This window comes from Anolis carolinensis, chromosome 3 (assembly GCF_035594765.1).
Source record: "Anolis carolinensis isolate JA03-04 chromosome 3, rAnoCar3.1.pri, whole genome shotgun sequence".
NCBI classification, from domain to species: domain Eukaryota; kingdom Metazoa; phylum Chordata; class Lepidosauria; order Squamata; family Dactyloidae; genus Anolis; species Anolis carolinensis.
The window spans coordinates 102941219-102965253 of record NC_085843.1 but is presented as its reverse complement, the minus strand read 5'-3'; the positions used below and the strand labels follow the sequence as shown (position 1 = coordinate 102965253).

At 41.1% G+C, this 24035-nt stretch overlaps 1 protein-coding gene across 22 annotated transcripts in view; it reads left to right on the top strand.

The window, feature by feature from the left end:
• The window catches only part of tbl1x (transducin beta like 1 X-linked), a 195495-nt gene that overhangs the window by 118767 nt on the left and 52693 nt on the right, over nt 1-24035 (top strand). For 13 of the 22 annotated variants that reach the window (XM_062975280.1, XM_016992369.2, XM_062975274.1 and 10 more), the window contains one exon: nt 10799-10906. The exons of the other annotated variants lie outside the window; for them this stretch is intronic. The gene's annotated coding sequence lies outside the window, so the exon portion shown is untranslated. The remainder of the gene's footprint in view (nt 1-10798; nt 10907-24035) is intronic. 22 annotated transcript variants of the gene reach the window in all.

Sequence of the window (24035 nt, the reverse complement as noted above, 5' to 3'; positions counted from 1 at the left end):
CCAGGACTAACAGGTCTGTTTGTGGACCTCTTCTGAAGTCCTGGGATTTTTTGCCCCTGTTTAAAACCCGTAATTTAGTGTTGTCTGGAAGTGCCCCCAGAATGGATTAACTGCTCAATCAACATGGAAATACCATCTTTCACTAGTTCCTACAAGAAATTGCCTTCTGTATATGCCAACAAAGAAAGACACTGTCAAAATTTTATCTGTGAGAAAAATGATTTCATTATATTCAGAGCTATAAATAACATCAACTTCCACAGCAGAAAAATACAAGCATCTTTTAGCAACAAAATTCCTAACATGAAGTTTTGATAATAAATTTGATTAGATGTGGAATATGAATGAAATCAGAGTATTTGTAGTGAATCAGGGGAAATAATGAGCATTTTGTTTTTTATATTATAAAATTCTACATATGGAGATCATCAGAGCTGTAAGCTGTGCAAAAATAAAAACATTTCTGCAAAGTCTGGAAAGCTCTTTTCCGGGGTGCTTGTTTTGCATTAAGGATTACTTTGGTTCTTTATTTTCTTGAAATAATTAGTGTGCATTAAGGAAGCAATTATGGGAGGCAGAGTTTTTGTTTCTAAAATGGCTCTAAACATGATGAGATATTTTAATGTGGGGAGGATGGTGTATATCATTCTGTTTGTTTTCTGTTTGTTTACTTGCTCTGCATGACGTAATTGTAGTAAAGTATTAATGGCAAGCTGACATTTTGACTACAGCAGTATTAATGGAACCAGGGCCCCTTTTACCAATGATTCAGTCATCTGTCAGTCTGATAAATGGATTAGTGTAAGAGGTATTCCAGTGGGGAAATTTAGCCCATGGGGCTTCCAGCTAATTATATTTCAAGTTGTTTAGTACTGCTGGGAAGCAGCATCCAAGCAATTGCTGAAAGCTTTGATGCAACGTGCCCCATTAGAGTTTGCGTACAGAAACTCATTATCCTTTCAGGCTAGGACTGGATGGATTCTAGGAAACTGACATGAAATAGAGAACAGCAATAAATAGCCATGTAGACATTAAAATACAGCTTCCAACCGTTTCCTGATTCAGCAACTTTCGGTCCCGGCAATTTGTATGCATTCAAAATATAATTATGTCTCACTTCATTTGTTGTCATCACAAATCTGTTTATATTTTACTATGCATGCGTATAAGAATTTAAGCTGATCTTTCTAAATCAAAAAAGAAAGTATGAGAATATCCCACTATTCTCGGGATCCCAGTTGGCCCTAAGCACATAAAGTGCCTTTTAAAAATTAGTGCTTCTGATACTTTGAATGCTGTTGCTTTTAAAGTACCTGGCCTTGCAACCATTATCTGGCTTTATGACTCCAGAGCTGTCCTGGCTATATAGTAGGCTTCATATAGAACTGTCTTTTCAAATAATTCAAATTTTGGATCTGGATGCAGCATCAATGGTTGCTGTGAAGAACAACATCTTACTGGCATATAACCTGCATTTGCTTCTTATTTGCCCAAGTGTTGTTGTCTTTATCCAGGCCTCTTTTCACTATGTGGTCATGGTTACTTGCTGATCATGCCAATTTAATCTTACCCATTCCTGACTTATAATCTTAAGCAGAGGGTTTTCTTTCAGTCCTGTCATCCTCAATGCCCTTCCACACCACCATATAACACAGAATATCAAGGCAGATAATCCACAATATCTGCTTTGAACTGGGTTATCTGAGTCTACACTGACATATAATCCAGTTCAATGTGGATTGTATACAGCTAACTCAGTCTCATCTGGTGAAAACATGGGATAAACCTTCTTGGTGGATGCTCCTAGGTCATGAAATTCCCTTATGGAGGAGGCTTAGTTGGCCCCCTCTCTGTTCCCTTTTATCCAGTAGGCAAAGACTGTATCTATTAAACAGGAATTTAACTTTTAACTGGGATAGAATAATTTTAATGGGGCGTGCTTTATTTATTTTTTGTTACCATGCCTTGAATTTGTGCTTTTACCATGTTTTGATTAATTTGTGGCCATGTTTGTTTTAGATTTCAGATGTTCCTCCACATTTGTGAGGTTTAGGAGTGCAGGACACCTACAAAATTGGATATAGGTCCACATTTTAATGGAGAGAATACTTCTCTAAACATTTTTTAGGCTTCCAACACAATTCTGTAGAATAAACTTTTCCATAGAATCATCCTAGAGGACTTTTAAATGCCTAGAGAAAACACTTCTTTTGGGGGCAGTGGGAGCAAATACAGTAATAAAATATAAATCCATGAATACTTAACCTGCAAATATGAAAGGACAACTGTAATGTTTTAATTGGATTGTTTACTTAATTTACCAAAAATGGATTATATATAATGTGTTGCTTTTGTGTTTATTTACTACTATAGAACAATATTATCTTTCAATTTATATGAAAATTAATACAAATTTGACTCTCTTTTTTAGAGAGAGAAAGCGGGATACAAATAAAAATAAATAATTTAATAAACTAAAGTTTTCCATTTTCTTTCCCATCTCATTACCCATATTTGTTTCATTTGCAGTATCTCATTCAAGTATTTCGGTGTGATCCTACTCACTTCCAGTTATCAAATGGTACTTGATGTCTTTTAATTCTTTAGATACTTTATCCACCGATGTATAAATACCATATTTCACCACATAATAGTTACTCTTTCCCCTTAATCCCCCTTCAAACTGAGTGTGTGTGACTATTACATGGTGAAAATTTGGAGGCTACCAAGAAAGACCCCATGTACTCTCCTGCCAGTGTACATGGGCGAGCAAGCAAGACCACATAGGCCTTGTTCGCAGCCGCAGCCAGTGAGAGTAGGAGGCTTCCTAGCAGACATATGCATAAAATTTGTTCTTATTGTTTCTTCCGTGTCTTTTGCATCTTCTGTTTATTTGGAAGCACAAAACAGAAAGCACACACAAAACTCAGCTCAACACGAAAGCCTTCTTGTGTGCACTCTTCTTCTCTTTCTCCTCCCTCCCTCCCTCCCTCCCTTGTACCCACAAGGAACACGGAAAGAGCCTCCCCGAAGATTGAGTGAATTCAGTTGGGCGTCCCCTGGGCAACGTCTCTTGTAAGCGGCCGATCTTTCCAAACCCAAAAGCATTGGATGAATGGATGAATACCAAAGGTCTTTATCAAGACCATTGCTAACGATTATGTCTATTAATATAGAAGGTTTGTCACTTGCTAAGGAAGAACTATTAGCCAAAATGTCTGAGGACATTTCGTGTGACATCCTATGTATACAGGAAACACACAGAGACATCACAATGAGAAGACCAAAAATTCTTGGAATGCAACTGGCAGTGGAACGACCTCACAGACAATATGGCAGTGCCATTTTTGTACGATCTGGTGTAGCAATCTCTGCAACTTCCCTCACAGAAGTGAACAACATTGAAATCTTATCTGTGGAACTTGATAGTTGCACCGTATCATCACTCTATAAACCACCTGGGGCTGATTTCTATTTTACACCCCCAACCAGCTGCCACAATAATGAAGCCCATTTTGTTGTGGGAGATTTCAATAGCCATAGCTGTGTCTGGGGCTATGACGAAGATGATAGAAATGGCGAAGCAGTCCTAACGTGGGCCGACAACAGTAGAATGAGCCTCCTTCATGACAGTAAATTACCACCATCATTTAATAGCGGCCGATGGAAGCGTGGTTATAACCCTGATCTGATTTTTGTAAAGGAAAGCATAAGCCACCAATGCACCAAAAGGGTATTAAACCCAATACCTAACACACAACACAGACCAATATGCTGCATAGCATATGCAGCTGTAAGACCGAAAAGTGTCCCATTCCGCAGAAAATATAACTTCAATAAAGCTAACTGGACAAAGTTTACAGAGACCTTGGAAGCTGCTATTTCTGTTATAGAACCTTCTATAGAAAACTATGACCTGTTTGTAGAAGCTGTGAAAAGATCCTCGAGGCTCTCAATCCCTAGAGGCTGTCGCACAAGCTACCTACCAGGCCTAAACGAAGAATCACTAAATCAGCTACAAGAATATCTCAGATTATTTCAAGAGAACCCATACAGTGATGGGACTATAGCAGCAGGCCAAAAACTATCTACAGCCTTAGCTAATGCTAAGAAAGACCGTTGGATAGAGCTGCTTGAGAACCTGGACATGTCCAAGAGTAGCCGAAAAGCCTGGCAATTGCTGAGACGCCTGGATAGTGACCCTCTGATCAACCCTGGACACGCGAACGTGACACCAGATCAGATAGCTCACCAGCTAACTCAGAATGGGAAAACCAACCGCAGCAGAATAAAGATGAAAATCAACAGGGTGCCAAAACTTGAAACCCACCAGTTGTCTTCTCCTCTAAACCTGAAAGAACTCAGAGAAGCCATCAAGCGATGTAAGACTGGTAAAGCACCTGGCCTAGATGACCTGATGATGGAGCAAATCAAACACTTGGGCCCCAAAACTGAAAACTGGCTTTTGAAATTCTACAATCAATGCCTGGCACACAAACAGATTCCCAGAGCATGGAGGAAAACTACGATAATTGCCATCTTAAAACCTGGTAAAGATGCCTCCAATGCCAGGAACTATCGACCAATCTCCCTCTTATGTCATCTATATAAAGTCTATGAGAGGATGCTATTAAATCGACTAGGACCTGTTATCGAACCCAAGCTTATTGCACAACAAGCAGGTTTCAGACCAGGGAAAAACTGTACAGGTCAAATTCTTCATCTGACTGAACATATCGAGGAAGGCTATGAGAAAGGCTGCATTACGGGAACAGTCTTTGTGGACCTTACGGCAGCCTATGACACGGTGCAACATAGAAAAATGCTGCATAAAGTCTACCATATCACCGGGACTTTGACTTTACAAAAACTGTCCAGATCCTCTTAGAAAACCGCAGCTTCTATGTGGAGTTTCAGGGCCAGAAAAGCAGATGGAGGAGGCAAAAGAATGGTTTACCCCAAGGCAGCGTTCTTGCACCGACCTTATTTAATATCTTCACGAACGATCAGCCACAACCACCACTCACAAAGAGCTTTATATATGCTGATGACCTTGGCCTTACAACACAAGCAAAAGATTTTGAAACAGTTGAAAAGCAACTCACCAATGCCTTGAAAGATCTCTCCAGCTACTACAAAGAGAACCACCTGAACCCTGACCCTGCCAAGACACAAGTGTGTGCTTTCCACCTACGTAACCGCGAAGCCAACAGGAAACTGAAAGTTACTTGGGAAGGCCAAGAGCTCGAACACTGTTCCCATCCTAAATACCTTGGTGTCACCTTAGATCGAACACTAACATATAGGAAACACTGCATGAACACCAAGCACAAAGTAGCTGCACGCAATAACATCCTGCGGAAACTGACTGGCAGCGCATGGGGAGCAGACCCACAAGTAATAAGAACCTCAGCCCTGGCCTTGTCTTTCTCAACTGCAGAGTATGCCTGTCCTGTTTGGCACAAGTCTGCCCATGCAAAGCAGGTGGACATAGCACTGAATGAAACATGCAGAATCATCACGGGATGCCTTAAACCTACACCTGTTGATAAACTCTACAAGTTAGCTGGCATTGCCCCTCCTGACGTGCGACGGGAAGTTGCTGCTAATGGTGAGAGAAAAAAGGTCGAACATTGTGAAAGCCACCCACTGCATGACTATCAGCCTCCTCCCACCAGACTCAAATCAAGGAAGGGCTTCATGAGAACCACCACTCCTCTTGATGTTCCTCCAGCAGCAGCAAGGGTGTCTCTCTGGGCAGCTAAACCTGGCAATTCAAACTGGATGGCCCCCCAAGAGGGTCTTCCTCCAGGGGCAAACCAAGAATGGGCAACTTGGAAGTCCCTGAACAGACTCAGAAGCGGAGTGGGCAGATCAAAAGACAACTTGGCAAGGTGGCACTACCTGGAGGAATCCTCCACCTTGTGTGACTGTGGAGCTGAACAAACAACTCAGCATATGTATGCTTGCCCACAATGCCCTGCCTCATGTACGGAGGAGGAGTTGTTTAAAGCTACAGACAATGCGGTTGCTGTCGCCCGCTTTTGGTCCAAAACTATTTAGTTGCTTGTGATTTCTTTTTTTTTCTTTTTTTTAAATTTTATTTTCTATTTCCATTATTTGAAATGTACAATGCTTTTGACACGAAATAAATAAATAAATACCCACAATCTCCCACATTCACTCACGGGAGTCATGGAGAGCAGCCCCACATCCGGACCTCAGCATCAGGGCAGAAGGAACCACCTCCCCTCCCTCCATTCCAGGCATGTGTGTGATTGTGCCAAAACTTGGCTGTAGGTTGCAGGCAGACACTAAGAGATTTCTTTCCAGGGAGAGTTTGTGTGTGGCATGGGGTGTGCAGGTAGGCCTGGAAAGCTTGTGTGCGCCTCTCAGTGCCTGTCTCCAGCTAAGTGCCTGCACAGTCTCACACCCCACCACAAGCACATGCCCACCCGCCCACTACATTCTCCAAGTTGAAAGGAGGGAGAGGCAGTGGTTACTTCCTGCTTGCTTGTTGAGGTCTGGATGTGGGGCTGCCTGGCCGTGACTCCCGTGAGTTAATGCAGGGCATTGCAGGCATGAGGGAGGAGGAGAAAGAGAAGAAGTGCAGTGCCTGCTAGGCAGCCAAACCCTTCAGGTAGGGGAGCCAGTGGGTGGGAAGCCCCCGTTCATAATGGGCCAGTTTTTGGGCCCTCGAAACAAAACAATCGAAACAACCCTCCCAATTTTGGGAGGTTTTCCAAAAATGGATCGGGCCCTGCAACAAAAGCCAGAAACAAAACGGGACAAGCTTTTATCCGAATGCACACCACTACTTCCTAGCTTTCACCTGTCAGCGTGCGGGTGGGTGAAAGCTCACCAGTACATGTGCCTGCCAAGGAGACTTTCTAGCTCTTGCACCTTCACTGCCCACGTGCCTGCCCCTCAGAGCTATGAGGTCTGCTCCAAGGGGCAGGCACACAGGTGAGGGTTTATGAGGGATCCTTAAATCCCCAAGAACCCCAGAAAGGGGATTGCAACCATTATGCAGTGGCGATTATTATGCAGTGAAGTACACCTTCTGGTTGTCTGTTGACCTACGTCAAGGAATATGCAGAAATTATTTTGCCAGTTCTTTTCTTTGAAATATAGCCTACAGATACAACTATATTAGTCAAAGGCACTCTTGGAAGTGAGTTCCCTTAAACTCATACATAGGTTTGTACTGAAAGTGTTTTATCCATGTAACGTTAAAACAATGTGTAACTTCTCATTAGATATAGAATGGTGACATGAAATTAATAGTTAGACATCAGTTCCTAATGTTGGAAGCTATAAAATGAATTTGTATAAGAATATAGTTTTGGAAACTGAGTATCAATCTGCTTTTTGTTAGTCCTTCTTGGTTGCATACTAAATTTTAAAGTCAGGGTATCAAACTGATAGAAAATTACACCATCTTCTATTCTTGTACCACCTAAAAAAGAAACTCATAAGCTGGAAGACTCTGTTAGATGGGCCAAAATATTTTAAAAGTAAAAAAATACTAAAAGCTTTAATATGATGCATCAAAAGCAAAATAAAGGAATTTAGCAGCTCCCAAGCTTTGGTTCTCCAAGCAATCCCCAAGTTATGAACAAGATAGGTTCTGTGGGTTTGTTCTTAAGTTGAATTTGTATGTAAGTTGGAAAAGGTACATTTTTAAAGTGTAACTCCAGCCATATATATATATATATATATATATATATATATATATATATATATATAGAGAGAGAGAGAGAGAGAGAGAGAGAGAGAGAGAGAGAGAGAGTTAGATTAGGAAATGGTTAACCCCCTGTAGTGTTTGTTTTGCTGTCTCTGCACCCTGTTCAGAAAATTTCACCTCAGTTTCTGTCTCTATGATCATTGGATTTTGAAAAATGTGCCTTGCTGTGGAAACAAGGATTGGTGAGAAAGCTTCAATGGAAACACCTTTTCCTCATGTTAACCCTTACAGCAGTGATTCCCAAAGTGGGCGCTACCGCCCCCTGGTGGGTGCTGTAGCGATCCAGGGGGGCGGTGATGGCACCTATTAGGACACGGGGGCGGGGCCAGGGAAGGGGCGGGGCCTCTTCCCAAGTGCCAGAGACAGGGCTGAGCACCTGAGGCACCTGTTAGGACACAGGGGGCAGAGCTAGAGGAGTGGCCGTGGCTTCTTCCCAAGAGCCTGAGACAGGGCTGAGAATCTATACCTCTCCTGAGGTGCTTGTTGGGACACAGAGGGCGAAGCTAGGGAAGGGGGCGGGGCCTCCTTCCAAGAACCCGAGACAGGGCTGAGCCTCTATACCTCTCCTGAGAAGCCTTTTAGGACTAAAGGGCGGGGCTAGGGGTGGGGGTGGGGTGTCTTCCCAAGTGTGCGAGACAGGGCTGAGCCTCTATACCTCCCCTGAGGCGCTTGTTAGAACACAGGGGTGGGTATAGAGGTTCAGCCCTGTCAGGCACTTGGGAAGAGGCCCCACCCCCTCCTCTAGCCCCCCTGTGTCCAGGCAGGCACCGCAGGACAGGGATAGAAGCTTAGCCCTGCCTCAGAGCTCATAACTCCGCCCATCCCAGTCCTGGCCGCCCATTTGTGGCCCCGTCCATCTCCCCCTCCCAGCCCTGCATCTTGGACTAGAGGAGAGGCTCAGCCTCGCCCCCTTGTGCAGGAGCCACGACCACCTCTCTAAGCCACGCCCCCTTTCCAGGGGGTGCTTTCCAGAAAATATTTTTTTCCCTTCCGAGGGGTAGATTTCTCTCACTTCCTGTTGTCTCATCCCCATTTGTAACTATGAGTTGGATGTTTGTAACTTGGGGACTGCTTGTATTATTCCATTTTCTAATTAAAACAAGTTGCTCATCTGCTATATTACATGCTTCATGGTTCCAGTATCAGAGTTTAAGTTATTGTAGCACTTAAAGGATTTTAAACCTATTTTTTAAAATATAAACCTGTTAATGAGTATCATATCAGTGCTTAGGCAGGAAGAATTTGACATATAATATGGTTTGAAAATTGCTCAGGAATCGCATTTACAAGTCTCAGTTTGGATATATTCACAGGTCAACTCATCTCTACATAATACAAAGAGCCTCCCTGGAGGTATTTCATCACTGCTTCCTTACTACTGTCAAGGTTCACTGAATCAACAAAATTAGATAGTGGCAGTCCTGGAGAGGACATGGAGTTGTTTTACTGCCCAAGAGTGAACCTTCTTTTAAGATTGCCCAAATCACACACACACACACACAAATACCATTAAAGGGAGATGAGAAACTTTTACTCACATTTGTTTCATGTGATTCTCATCTATTGTGTATCTTTAAGAAAGTTCCTTTATTTGTTTCACCAAACACCCCACCTCCCAGGCTGTTTCTCTAAATATTTGGAAAAACATTGTTTAATATCCAGCTTCTGCAAAATGGTCACTATGCATCCTTTTTATTTTTAATTGTAAAATCTCTTTCTTACCAATATTTTTTAAAATAAAGAAATGGGGGGGGGAAAGTAAAGTTAAAGAGCTTCACCCAAAAGAAAGTAGAGAAGGGCTGTGACTCAGTGAAAGGGCAAATGCATAAAGACCCCCCCCCCATGTCAGTCCCTGTCACACCAAGGTACTAGAGAATTGGAGACTCACGGTTAATCAACATGATCACTACTTCTAAAAGTATTAAAATAGATTAACTAATTGTTGTAACTTGTTTAAATTAAATATACATTGGTTCATTCCCAAGCCGGAGCCCCCAGATGGCGTAGTGGACTAAGTGACTTGAAGGTTGGGTTGCTGACCTGAAAGCTGCCAGGTTCGAATCCCACCCGGGGAGAGTGCAGATGAGCTCCCTCTATCAGCTCCAGCTCCATGCGGGGACACGAGAGAAGCCTCCCACAAGGATGGTAAAAACATCAAAAACACCTGGGCGACTTCCTTGCAGAAGCGACTCAAGTTGCTCCTGACACGAAAAAAATTCCCAAGCCTGTCTGTGAAACTCAGTGTGGTAAAACTGGTAGGAATTTTAGCTCCTTTAGCTCATCACCTTTTGTTTCACTCCACTATGCAAGCAGTTTTAGTCATGAAAGTTTTGGGTTTGCTATAAACATTTCACAGTTGAGCCGAATACACTCATTTATTTATTCTTTATTATGTATGCCTTCCATCAGTATACCATGTGTACAAGGCTGTACACATGGAGTCACCGATGGGTTTCTAGTCCACATACTAAACAGACTCAGGCTGATTTAGCTTTAGCAGGCTGATTCCATCATATGTTTTTAGGGTCCTTGGGCTACAGGTTGCCCATCCCAGTCTAACTCAATGCTGTCTCCTAACAAGTAGCAGCAAGACTCAAGCAAAGTTTGTTCTGAGTTCTACCACAAGTTACCTTGAGAATGTTACACAAGCCCTATTGTACAGAAAATATGTTTATGTTGCTGTAGTTTCCAGGAAGGGTAATGCATATGTGTCTTTTTAGAGAAGGTGACTTCAGGCTGTTTCAGAGTAGAGCCATGCTTCAACAACTTCTTCACAATGAATATAGCATATTAAAGAGAGATAAAGGACCGCAAATTATTATACTACTTCATTGTGTTCAAGTATTCATGCAGTGACCAGCACAGCTGGAGTACCATACCACTGGAGAACCTGTTTTTGGAGAATCCTTGAATGTATAGACGTACTTTGATTTCACTTAAGTAAGCAAGTGTTTATTGGTGATCGTCAGCAAATTGGTTTAGAGGGTGGACATTTTATTAGCCTTTCATTGCAAATTTTATCTGACTGAGGATACTATCCTCTTATCCTAGATTTCTTCATTGTTGAATCTAAAGATCTCCATGGTAACTCAAACCCCCAGCCTCTTCTTGGCAGCCTGCAAGAAGCAATTTTTAATAGCTCAGAGGTCTCAAAGCCAGGTAAGCTGAACAATTCAGGAACAGGACTTTTCAGTGCTGTTTTTACATCTGTTATTTTCACAATAAAGGAAACATAGAAGTTTGATGAGAAATATAAATTTTTGCCTGCACATCCTAAATTATAATAATAGCTATATTCCAGAATATTATAAAAACAGAGGTCACTAGTGAAGAATTGCTGTAATTTTACTTAAATGTCAATACAAACACAACTGAGAAATTCTAAGATAATAACTGATATTTCATCAGTAAAGTTATTCTGTTACATCTGCAGTTTGATAGGTGATGGATTATTCTTGTGAAAATCTTTTTATGATGTATCTCCTCTACCCTTCTCCTACTCTGTTATAGTTGTTAGTTTGGAAGAGTGTGTTTGCATTTTTGCTTAATGCAGCTTGCAGTTTTATGGTGACTGTGGTTTGAAACAAGCCAATTTGAACCCTATCTCAGTAAAAAGAAAACTATAAATATAGTAGCATCACTCCAAAAGTAACCATTCATCGGTGGATGATTAAAAATGAGGACAGGTTACATCTCCACTGTAGAATTAATGCCAGGTGATACCATGGGCCCATCTATATGGCCAGAAAATGCAGGGTAGATGTTGCATTAGCTTCACTCTCCTTTGGGGGGGTATAAATAAATATAACAGCAACAATAACAATGATAATAATAGTGGCATCCAAACAGTGCACCTAGGCTAATGTGGATTAACCTGAAGTAAACATTTTAATACAGTTTACATCCAGATTTTTAAAATACCTGCAAAGATCCGTATCTTCCTTGAAGATCCTAACCTTTGCAGGAATTTATACTGGGGACATCCCCACAGCCATCCTGCGCTCCCTGGCTCAGGTACGTTGGGGAGGTGCGTCCATTTTGCCCCCAAAACAAAGAAAAATCCTCCTTCACTGTTCCTGGAGGTTGTCTGTTTTCATCTTTGCTCACAGTGATGACATGACGGAGTTTAGAGGAAATCTCCCCTCCCCTTGGCATGCTGGGCCAATGAGTTGGGGTTTTGCACATGTGTGTAACCTCAAAATGTGGCTCTAACCAATGTTTATAATTCTGGTTTGTTCTGCATTTTGGGCAAAGTAGAAGTGCCCCATGTTAACTGGCAGTGCTATAAACCATCACTTTTGAGCCTCAAATGATTATCCATACTTCAGGCTTCAGTTAAACTAGCATGTGTTCAAAGACAAATTTAATCTAATGCCCTGTGGTTTAAAACCTGGTTTAGCATACAAAATTAACACGTCTTAACAGCTGATTTATGACTGGTTTGATAATTAAGAATTGCTAGCCACTGCATCTTGTAGCAAACCATATAACTGCAACCTGTCCGGAAAGAATTTTGTGGCTCTGAACTGGATCTGATTCCTCCTTGACAGGAAGCAGGGTAAAATACTTCCCTTTCCAGCTAAGCCTTTTATTCAAGCAGGTTGAACTCTAGTATGTCTGATCATGTTCTCAGTCCTGATTTTTCATTTGTTCTACAGTTCTAATTTCAGGTTTGCCCCCATATTCTAATTATATGGACCCCTCCTGACGATATACAGACCACTGGTAATGATCCAGGTCTGTCTGATGCTGGGTGCCAAAGTATGATCTGTTTGAATTTCGGGCAGTATAAAATTTCCTCTTGTCTGTGGAAATCACATGATTTCTCCTTAGATTACACAATCAATTACATGGATTATATAATTCTGTAGTGTAGAGTAACTGTTGAGCCATTTGATAGTATCTCATAAAATAAAACAGTGAAAGTATATTTGTGTGTGTGTAGATGCTTTTATGTCAGGTTCAATAATTTCTAATACTCTTGGCCAAGTAGTATTGATTGATTGCTTCACAATGCATGTGTTTTGTTTTAATGTTGCAGTCCACAAGGTATTGACTGTAATAAATTCTATAAGAATGTCAATCATCAAAATAAAGCCCTCAAGCAATTGTTATAATCATAAATCATGACACAGAACAAACATCTGCAGATTACACCAGCTGATGTAATTACACCAACAGATTACACCAACTGAAAATCACAAATTAGTAGCAGGAAGGGCAAATAAGCGAAACTAGAATAAAAGAGAAAATCGTACACTAATAATTTTAACTTTGGGGTTGTTGTGTGTCTTTCGGGCTGTGTGGCCATGTTCCAGAAGCATTCTCTCCTGGCGTTTCGCCCACATTTTAACTTTAATGAATAATATTTAATCTTACTTAGGTGATCCCTTGTTGTTCGAGTATGATGGCCTGTGCGTGAGGTTTTTTTTAATGTGTGGAGGTCGGTGCACAGCCGATCAACACGCTGTTTTCACAGAGTAAGGGTCCCAACCAGTGGCATGGTTAACACGATGATGGTGGCTTCTCAATCTGTTGCAGCCTTCTTCCACCTTCATAGCTATTGTAACATGTAACATGTTATCTTCCACCTGATCCGCTGATGAGGTCTTCGGATTGTGCTCGGACTGGAACCTCCCCTGTGTCCCCCACAGAAGTGCATTACTCTGATGGTTACGCCCGCAGATTCATTGGAACACACAAGCCTCCTCACCATGACAAGGTGACAAACCATTGAGGGGGAAATGGAAATATTTAACCAGTAAATGGGGGAAATGGTAGAAATAGTAGGTGTAGGCTCATTTAACTGAGAAAAAGTGTTCCATAAATTTGTGGGACTGCTTTCTCTGTACTTTCTATTTGGCTCACTGTCAAAAAGTGCAGTATCCAGGAAAGGGCCTCCCTTTTAGGTCTAAGAGCACACTAAATTATATTTAAAAGAAAAGAAACAAAAATGTCCACATGGCTTGAGTAAAATACAACCATCATCTGTTGAAACATCCTTGAGTAGGACATGGTAAAATTCTATTTTGCAGCCCAAAGCAATCAATGATTGTTTTGAGGTTTTAATGTTCAGAGAGCTTAGTTGGTTTTCTATATATATAAGACATCTTCTGACTCACATTTTTCACTTCCTGTTAAATTTCTTTAAATTGCTTAATGCTTTAGCACACTTGCATCCACTCTGATGCTTGTAATTAATACCTATTTCCCAAAACAGTAAAAAACGTTTCATATATATCTACCCTAAATCCCAGCAATGATGAACCAAGTGCTTTAATCTAAGTCTCTCTGTCTTATTTTCTATATTATCAGCCACTCAGCTATTAAGGCTTTCTTGAGATACCAGTTAAACAGCTGAAATTTTAAAGCTTGCCTCCAGATTATGGTTTAAACATTTACCGTCTCTCCAGTTAGCTTTCCTCTGTTGTGCTTTAGTGGCCCTCACGCTATGTTTTAAGTAGGCTGTTGAGGAGTAGGTTGTTATCTCCTGGTAGATTCTAATTTATATGTTTTCCATATATGATTTTCATGATGGAAGTTTGATTTTTCTGAAGCTATTGATAAAACGCCATTCCTTTGACTTCAGTGGAAGCTAAATTGGCTGGAGCTATAAAGAATGTTCCTGAAGGAGACAGTAAATGGCAGATTAGCACTGGCAAGGATTGCCTGACAGAAGGCCTCTACACTTAATTGTTTCATGCTCACTCCAGAGCTGCATAAAGACCATGAGGATTCTAGAACCATAGAGCTTTTAGTGTAATTCAATGAAAAGATAAAATATTTGAAATTTTGTTTACAATGTCCTTGCTAATTCAGTTACAAAAATGTAAGGTTGCTGAGGGACAGCGTAATGAAATGATAACCATAGTGAACCACAATAGTTAATCTGATATCTGATGAAGTTGTCCAATCAGTTGTAAACTTCACAACAGAATGCTGTATGGTACCTAAGAAGTTTTGTTTCAAGGCCATATCAAAAATAGTATGAACATTGGGTAAATGCAAAAAGCCTGTTTGTGTATGTCTCTTCAATTTATTTGGGGACTTAAAGTGGTGACCTCATGAATTTCTTAGGTAAAGGCTACTCACTAGGCTTGATCGATCCATGAAAAATTTGATTCTAAACTCGTTTCAAAACTAGAGGGGGGCAGCTTTTCGTTTCTGATGGTATTTCCGAATTTGGCCCCCAAAAATTTTCGAAATTAACGAAAATTCGTTATTTTCAAAATTAATTCGTTAATGGCGGACGCGCATGCGCAATTCCCAAAAACAGCACAGAGGGAGAGGACTTTACAGGACTCTCCCACCCTCATTTTTTGAGTGATCTTCTTCAAACTTGGTACAGTGGTAGAACACATTTAACACTGATAGCTCACCAAAATTTGGAACGTTTCCCTTATCCTCTGATTTTTGGAGAATTTTCATAGCTTTTATAATAAACCATTTTTTAATAATTGCAGAAATCTGTTCCTGGTTTGAAAGTCTTATTTCCTGTTAAATTGGGTTGTCTTTACTGTGAAAGTCATTGTTCTACTTCAGAAACTTTGTTTTTGTGGCTGAAACTTTGTTAAATTGGTGTGTGTGTGATATATATTGTGTATATATATATATATATATATAGTCCCTGCTTATGTGTGTGTGTGTGTGTGTGTGTGTGTATAGGTAAAGGTAAAGGTATCCCTTGACGTTAAGTTCAGTCATGTCTGACTCTGGGGGTTGGTGCTCATCTCCATTTCTAAGCCCAAGAGCCAGTGTTGTCCATAGACACCTCCAAGGTCATGTGGCCGGCATGACTACATGGAGTGCCATTACCTTCCCAGAAACACCCAGAAAATGGGAATTCCAGACAGGAAACAATCAGGGCCAGCTAATACCTCCCAACAAAGGATTCCCCCAGGTAGGAAGCAGCCAGGCTTTGAAGCTGCAAGGCTATTCAATGCTAATCAAGGTGACCAATTGCAACATTCACACTTGCCTCACACAGACAAGAGTTCTTTCTCCCACCCTGGACCTTCCACAGATATATAAACCCCACTTGCCTAGCTTCGCACAGACGTCAAAACCTCTATGTCTGCCACAGATGTGGGTGAAACGTCAGGAGAGAATGCTTCTGGCACATGGCCATAGAGCCCGGAATACATACCACAACAGTGTGATCCCGGCCATGAAAGCTTTCGACAACACAACCACAGTATCCATTCAAGTTCATGTAGCGTGGTATGGACTGGAGACCTGTATTGGGGGGAGGGAGGGTGCGAATCTGGGCCCCTGGGAGTCGTAGTCCTCCCTCCCTCCCTCCCCGGGAGCAGCCGAGGACGGGCCTGGCCCACACCCCCTCGCATCCCGGGCCTCTTCCTCCTCACCGCCGGGCCCCTCTCTGTCTCTCCAGGCCTGAGCTGAGGCGAGGCGGCGGCGGCGGCCATTTCCCCCCTCCGTCTTCCTCCTCCTCCTCGGCCTCCTTCCCCCTCGCCCCCTCCCATTGGCTGAGCCCGTGACGCCCCTTTTGCTGAGGGGCAAAAGGAAAGGAGTTTGGGTGATTTGCAAAAGCTTTTTTTTCCTAACGAAAAAAACGAAGAAATAAGAAAAAACGGCCTCTCGCGATTCGAAACCGCGATATCCAGACGTGTGGACAATCAAGGTCGTATATTGCTTCAAAACAAACGAAAATAACAAATTAATAACGGGTAACGGGGAAATCGAATTATTTGAGCAAGCCTACTACTCACAGATGGTTTTGCCAGTTCCTTCTTCCAAAATATAACCTGGTATTCACTGGCTGTCTCTCATCCAAGTACTAATGTACCATGTGGTAAATGCACAATGGTGTGCTTATTTTTTAAATGCATTTTAAAATGTTGTATAGTACAGACAGTGTTATTTCCTCACTCCTCCCCCATTACATGTGTAAGGGATACTCCATCTGTAGTATCATCTCTTGTCTTATATCATGATTATATTTTTGTATTCTAGAAAAATGTGGGCCTAAATTCAATTGCCCATCCCAACTAGTGTATGGTGTATGTTCCATTGCAAATCTGGAACAGTCACTCACTCACACACGCACACACACACGCGCACACACGCACACACACACACACCTTACCTAGGGACTGTAAAATCCCCAGTGGATCAGAGCACTCCCATGGACAGAAATTTGACAAACATGATTCTGAGAGGATGTGGGCTCAGAGGAACAAACTGAGAACATTATTTTTCTGAAGCTGGATGGAGATCCAGGTCTGCTCAGAATTGTGGTGCTAAGTACTGGTGCACATTACTGCGATGAATAAGCACTATTGGTGAGAAACAATGCAGCAGGTGGCATATATCAGAATCATTTCCGCTCTTTTGCTGTTGGAGTCCAGCATCTCCTTACAGCCAATGGTAGACTTGGGTCCATAAACAAGTAATAACTTTCTGGTGATCTAATTTCCCCTGATTGGTGAAATGAGGGCTAAGGCGCATCCCTACATAGGCTAACAGAAGATGATCTCCAAAAGTGATGTAGCAAACAAAAGAAATCAAACTACCTAATTCTCATAGCCCTGGTTGGCTATGGGAATTGTGCAAACAGTTTGCTAAAAAGAAAAAAGTTCACTTCCCCCAATCTGTTTTCTGCCTTCATATATTTTCTCAGTCTCAAACTGCCAAACTAATGCTAAAAGGAATCTAATCGAGTCACTCATGCAAATTAACCTTGTGTATAATGTGATATAGCTGTTAATGTTTCCCCATGATATAAACAAGGATTCCAAAAGCTGAGTTTAGTCATTAACTACAGCCCTAATTGTACCACTTGTCCTCTTCACTTCCCAGTAGCTCATTGAGTGCTTTCTGGGTCTCATCTTCTGGCATTATGTCTTGTTTCAGATCTCCTCAGAAGGTGTCTTATGATAAAATATATTCAAAAGGGATTTGCTGGGCCTCTTTTTGCATAGTATTAACAAGTGTTAGCTATATTGTCACTGCCATTTTTTCTGTAAGACCCTCTTCCATTGTCACACACCCACACATTGCTGCTGCTGCTCAATAGCTGTTTGCCCCATTTAGCCTACCTCCTCAGTCAAAGCCCATCTGACATAGGACACCCTCCTAGCAGCACTGCTTCGATCTGCACAGTCTCTTGCCTCTTGCTATTGCAGAAAATGTAGTGTCATGGTGAGATTATTCCAATTATATAAAGATATTTTACTGGGAACTGTGTAGTCCTGAGTTGTCTTGGGATTGGCAGTAATGTTGCTTGGGTAACTGAGTGGACTCCTTCCGCCTCATCTCAGTTCAGAGATCAATGCCTCTGATTATCCAGTTCTTGATCCCTTTGCTCAGAGCATGTCTGCCACCCACAGTGTTAATTAACAGGTGACACCGATAGTTTTAAAGGCAATGAGGACAGCTGCATCAGTGGCCTCCCTTATTCAGCATCTGTCAGAAAGGACATACAGTATTCATCAAGGCAGATTGGGAGCATAAAGGACACCCTGGATACATGTGCCAATGTACATGGGCTTGTCTTTATGATGCCGTCAAATACTGTGTGACATATGGGCTAGAAGACTATTTGAAAAGCTATGTTTGCATAATATCACTATTGGTAAATTATATTATTGTATGCTGTGCTTTCTTGGCTTAAGATGAGACCATGTCAGTTTTAGAAGACTTTGCAATTCAAGATGATGCAGAATGATGTTGCACTTACTGCTAACAATGAAAACATAATAAAAGCTCCCCCTCCCCCTTCAAAATTTGCTTTATATTTTAGTTGAAGCTGCTTTGTGTTCCTTTATTTTGAATTATTTTGATGCTTTAATTTTTAGCTGGCTGCATTATCAATTCCATTCAAGGCTAATATGAACCTGACAAACTCTCAGTTCTGAGGAGCACAAATACCATTGTTGTGATAACTCCCTAGAACTGGAGAACAGAGGTATATGTGTATGACTAAAAGAAATCAGTAAACAGAGTGAGGAAGAGAGGTCTTTGGTTAGTTTGTGGGAAATAGTTTCTAGGCCAGTGGATGGCTAGAGTTATAAGATGCATTATGGTTGTTAAAAGAAGGGGGAAAAAGAGGTGCTATGGTTAGGCCAGATACCATAGTATCTACCTAAAAAGAAGTGATATACAATAGAGTCTCACTTATCCAACATAAACGGGCCAGCAGAATGTTGGATAAGTGAATATATTGGATAATAAGGATTAAGGAAAAGCCTATTAAACATCAAATTAGGTTATGATTTTATAAATTAAGCACCAAAACATGTTATACAACAAATTTGACAGAAAAAGTAGTTCAATATGCAGTAATGCTATGTAGTAATTACTGCATTTACGAATTTAGCACCAAAATATCACAATGTATTGAAACATTGACTACAAAAATGCGTTGATAATCCAGAATGTTGGATAAGTGAGACTCTACTGTAGTTGCAATTCTAACAGAAAAAGAACTAATATCCTGAGCCTAGGAGCAGCATACTACTTGTATGAGTGCAGAGTGGGTATGTTTTTGTATGCAACGCTTTTTGCAATATCAAGTCAAAGATATTACTCTTTTGCCAGGATGTAATTCACTACTTCTCAGGACACTGTAATGAGGTTTCTACTTGTTCTGCCTGTTACAGATTGAGTATCCCTCATCTGAAGTGCTTGGAACTAAAAATGTTCCATATCTCAGATTTTTTTTAGTTTGAAATACTTCGATATAAATAATGGGATGAATATGTTGGAAATGGAACCCTATGTCTAAGTATTAAAGCCATTTGTTTTATATACATAGTCTGCAAGTAATTTTGTACACAGCATTTCTCATACTTTTGTGTATGAAACATTGTTTGTTCAAATTGAAATTTTAGAAAGCAAAAATTTCATTCTCTCAAAGCCATACAATTGGACAAATTGGGCATTTTGCATTTTGGAATTATTGATAGGGGATACTCAACCCTGTACATTCAGTAACAACCTGTACTTCTTACTGAATGTGTTCTGACTCAGTCTGAAAAATAGACACAAAGAAGGGCTACCCTTCTTTTTGTGGTGTTCTGCAGTTTGTGAGGAGTAGAAGAACCAGCAAAAAGGAGAGGGAGAAATGAGGAGAAACATTATTGTGAGCGTTGTGTGCCTTTAAGTCATTTTTTAATTTATGGTGAAGAGTTTGGAGAATGAGGGAAGAATGATGGGAATGACCTGATGGAGTGGAAAAAGAAAGGATAGTGAAGTTGAATTAGTCGTGGAATAGCAGCTATCCTTGAGGAAAACAGATAGAGGAATCAGGTAGAGTAGAGCTAGGTCACTTATGAAGAACAATGTTAGAGAGGTATCTAGGACAATTTATGGCATGCTGAAAAAGCAAAGCAAGAAATGTGTGTTTGGAGGGGGATCTGATCCTTAAAAGGACAAGAGAAAGTTTCTTCTGTGAGTGACTGGTACACTAGAGGAGTGGGTGAAAAGCAATGAGTATTGGGATAATCTGGAATATATAATTTCTCTATCTGCCCGAAGGTGTGGGTTGTAATATATTTATGTTTTGGGAGCAGCAAAGATATTTTATTTTGTATTCAGGCCTTTGTCAATAGTTTTGAACATTACAGTTTGTTTTTCTGTGATATGGGTCCACATGGCGATGTTTTGCGAATGGATAACGAACATGGCAGGCAATACTAATGGGACCTGTCTCACTTTCCCCAAATCCAAATATTCTCATTGTTCACTCAAAGTTTGGAGACAATTTTCTCAGGCAGCAACACATCTGAGAATTGCATATTTGGAATCAATTGGAGTAAACTGTGGAGGTGATGCAGATATTTGACCTGAACGGGATCTTGTTAACAGCTTGTTTATTTTAACTTCTTTTTTACTGCGGGTTGTATGCATGTCTATGTGTTAAATGTTTTTGATATGGCCGATGGGCTAATCAATAAAACATGATTTGACCACTACACCATGCTGGTGATCTAGATGAATACAGTCTGGAAAATGCACAACAACCCAATGATTCTGGCTACGAAAGCCTTCGACAACTTATCTAGATGAAATTTGATCATCCTCAGTCTAAGTACTTTTTAGGGATGGAAGTATTTCAATAAGGATGACCAAATTTGGAGTACTTGTCTTGGTGAGGAGGGTGTGAAACAGAAGGAGGGGTATATCTGCCACAATGAAGCTGATTTTGGGACTCAAGAAGAACATACTGATGACTATGTATACATGATTAAGGATGCATCTATGTGTTGTGAAGGGATCTGATCCTTAAAATTACAAGAGAAATTTGGGCCATAGAAGCAACCCAGAAATAGAGAAGAATCGTGTTTGATATGGATCATAGGTGATTTGGAAGCAGGATCTACTCTTACTGAAGAGAAAATCAAACTCATTGAATAAATCCATCTGTTTTTGGTTACTGGATATTGATAGGATGGCCTTTAACACCAAATTGATCTAGGGTGCTAGACATTAAAATCTGCTTTGATCACTGGGCAGATCATCCTGGGGCTAATCCAACATGGCGTACACTGGATCAGCCCTGAAGTAGTTTAAATAGCCACTCCTAGTTGCTATAGAGGTGGGAGGGATTTCTGATCTCTGGCTGCCGTTCATTTTCCGGTCCCAATTCAAGGTGCAGACCATCATCTATAAAGCCCTGAACGGTTTGGGACCCACCTACCTCCGTGACCGTATCTCCTACCATAAACCTGCCCGATCTTTACGATCATCCGGGGAGGCCCTTTTATCACCACTGTCTATATCCCAGGCCCGCCTTGTGAGTACAAGGGAGAGGGCCTTTTCCGCTGTGGCCCCCCAACTATGGAATGCACTGCCCACTGAGATCAGGCAAGCTCCCACTCTGTTAGCTTTTAGGAAAGATTTGAAAACATGGCTCTTCCGCTGTGCTTTCGGTGAGTAATTTTGCTATATATGTCTGTGTTACTCCCCCCTCAGCATTTATTTTCTAGACTGCCCTACTTTCTTGTGTCCCTGCCCACAATGGAGTACCCCCTCTGTCCCTCTCACTCCGAGTTTTATCCTTGTGTCCATGCGGCCTGCCCTTGTTTAACTGTTGTTTTTTTTTTTGGATTTCTTGATGTAATGTCTATTATAATCTATTGTATTGCTTTTAATTGTGTTATGATATGTTGTTTTTATATGTTATTATATTGTATTGCTCTGGGCGTGGCCCCATGTTAGCCGCCCCGAGTCCCCGTTGGGGAGATGGTGGCGGGGTATAAATAAAGTTTTATTATTATTATTATTATTTTAGCACTGCCAGATGGCCAGCCTTACTGTCTCCTTTTGTTTTTCTTGTCACTGCAGTCTGGGCAGGACAAGAGTCTGGGTAGGTCACTCATCACCTGAAGTGACATTGGTAGATTGCCACAACAAAGGGGGGCAGAGCAATCAGTCTCTTTTCTTTCCTGTCCAATCGCCTCCTCACTCCAGTCAACGTTACTCCAGGTGATGAGTGATCAGAAGCACCCATGTTGTGCTGGAGATGGTTTGCGACAAGGATAATGGGAGGCGAAACCCAGGAAACACAGGATTGGCTGTGTAAACAGTTGCAGCCAATTCCATCTTTACATGCAACTTATGGTTCACTCCAAATTCTGGGACAAAATTTGGAGCATCTTACAGCTTTGGTTAATGTGGGTCAAGGCTGCAATCCACAGCTTTGCTCCATGTTAATCCAGATCAGCTCCATGCATAGTTTTGGCTGCCCTTTGCACTAAGTGTTCTGAGTAGACACAGACATAACTGGGGTCAAGCTCTGAGCAAGTATAAGCAAGCAACTTTCTCTTCAAAGTGTGTGGCAAATTTCTCACTGGATCTGATCCCAACAGGCTTCTCTCCACAACTGTGCTGGGCAGCATGGACAAGGTTGTGATAATGGAGACAGGGTATAATTCCCCCCCCTTCCCCCTTTTGCCAATTTTATAGCTACATGATAGACACAGCAAAGACAGCACAGCATTCTTCCCCTCCACTCATTTTTCACCTCCATCTCATTTCCATACACATAAGAGCCACTTTGTTCAAGCCATAGATACTCCTTCCTCCCCACCCTTTGCGGAAAATATTTTCTACTTCAGGATGTATTGCTGTTCCACAAATCTTGCCAAGACTCTCCACTTTGTCATGGACAGTGCCATTTTTGTGATTCAGCTAGGATCAGATTTTGCAGAATACATTTATTATTACTATGCAGGATAAAGCTACTTCTTAAGAAACTTTCACCTGGTGGGTGAAGCATTTAATATGTTCTAGTACAGATGGGAAAGTAAAGTGAGGAGTGTAAGTACAAGGGAGCAAAGAGAAAACTAGCAGTCCCCCCTTTCTTTACAGATAAATAGACTTCTGTTTCTGTTCGTGTCACACATCAATGTGATGCTTTGTCCTGTGATGGTTAATCATCAAATGGCACAGAAAGCAATTCTTTGTAGTTCTGCAGCTGTGAAGCTACCTCAAAAGAAAAAAAAATGAGTTTCTCTTTTCTTTCCATCAAAAGAGTTGGCCAGGTAGTTAGGGAACAGACATCTACCGTGCTGCCCATTGTCCTTAACTTTTGGAATCCAAATATCATAAACAATTTGAAATAATAACATATGCTGCAGTTCTAAATTAGGCAGCACAATTTTTTTTTCTGGTTATGGCTTTTCCATCTTTCTTGTAAAGTACCAGTTTGAAGTGCCAGTAATGCTGTAGCAGTTTCTGGGTGTAATATAAGTGAATTTTTTTGTTCAGGACAATAGAATATAGTTGCTTTTTTGTTCCCATTATCTCATAAGCTTAGGATACCCAACAGTAACTTTAAATGGACATTCATAAAGCTACTTTTAAAATAACCCATTACTAAAAGCAACCTGCCACAAAAAAACTGTCCTGTGTAAAAATAAAGATGTCATATATCACCCACACAAAGTGATTTGGAAAATGCATCAATATCTACGAGTAGCAATTTTTAAAGACAGCAAATGCAGACTTTAAAAGATACAAGACAAAGAAAAAAAGAAACATTTCATAAATGTTTCCATTTTATAAAATGCACATATGTGACTGCCAAAATTCATGTGACAGAGGAAGAGGAGAGAGAATGAAGGAGAGAACATGGAAATTGTAGTTAGCCTGTGGACTTGCTTGCTGGTGCCATTATGCTGATTGGGCCACAATACCTAAAGGCATCAGATTGTGTTTGATCTTGAAAACTAAGCAAGCTCAGCCTTGGTTAGTGCTTTGATAGTAAATGCTCGTGAACACCAGGGGCTGTAGGCTACATTTCAGAGCCTACGCCATCTCTGAT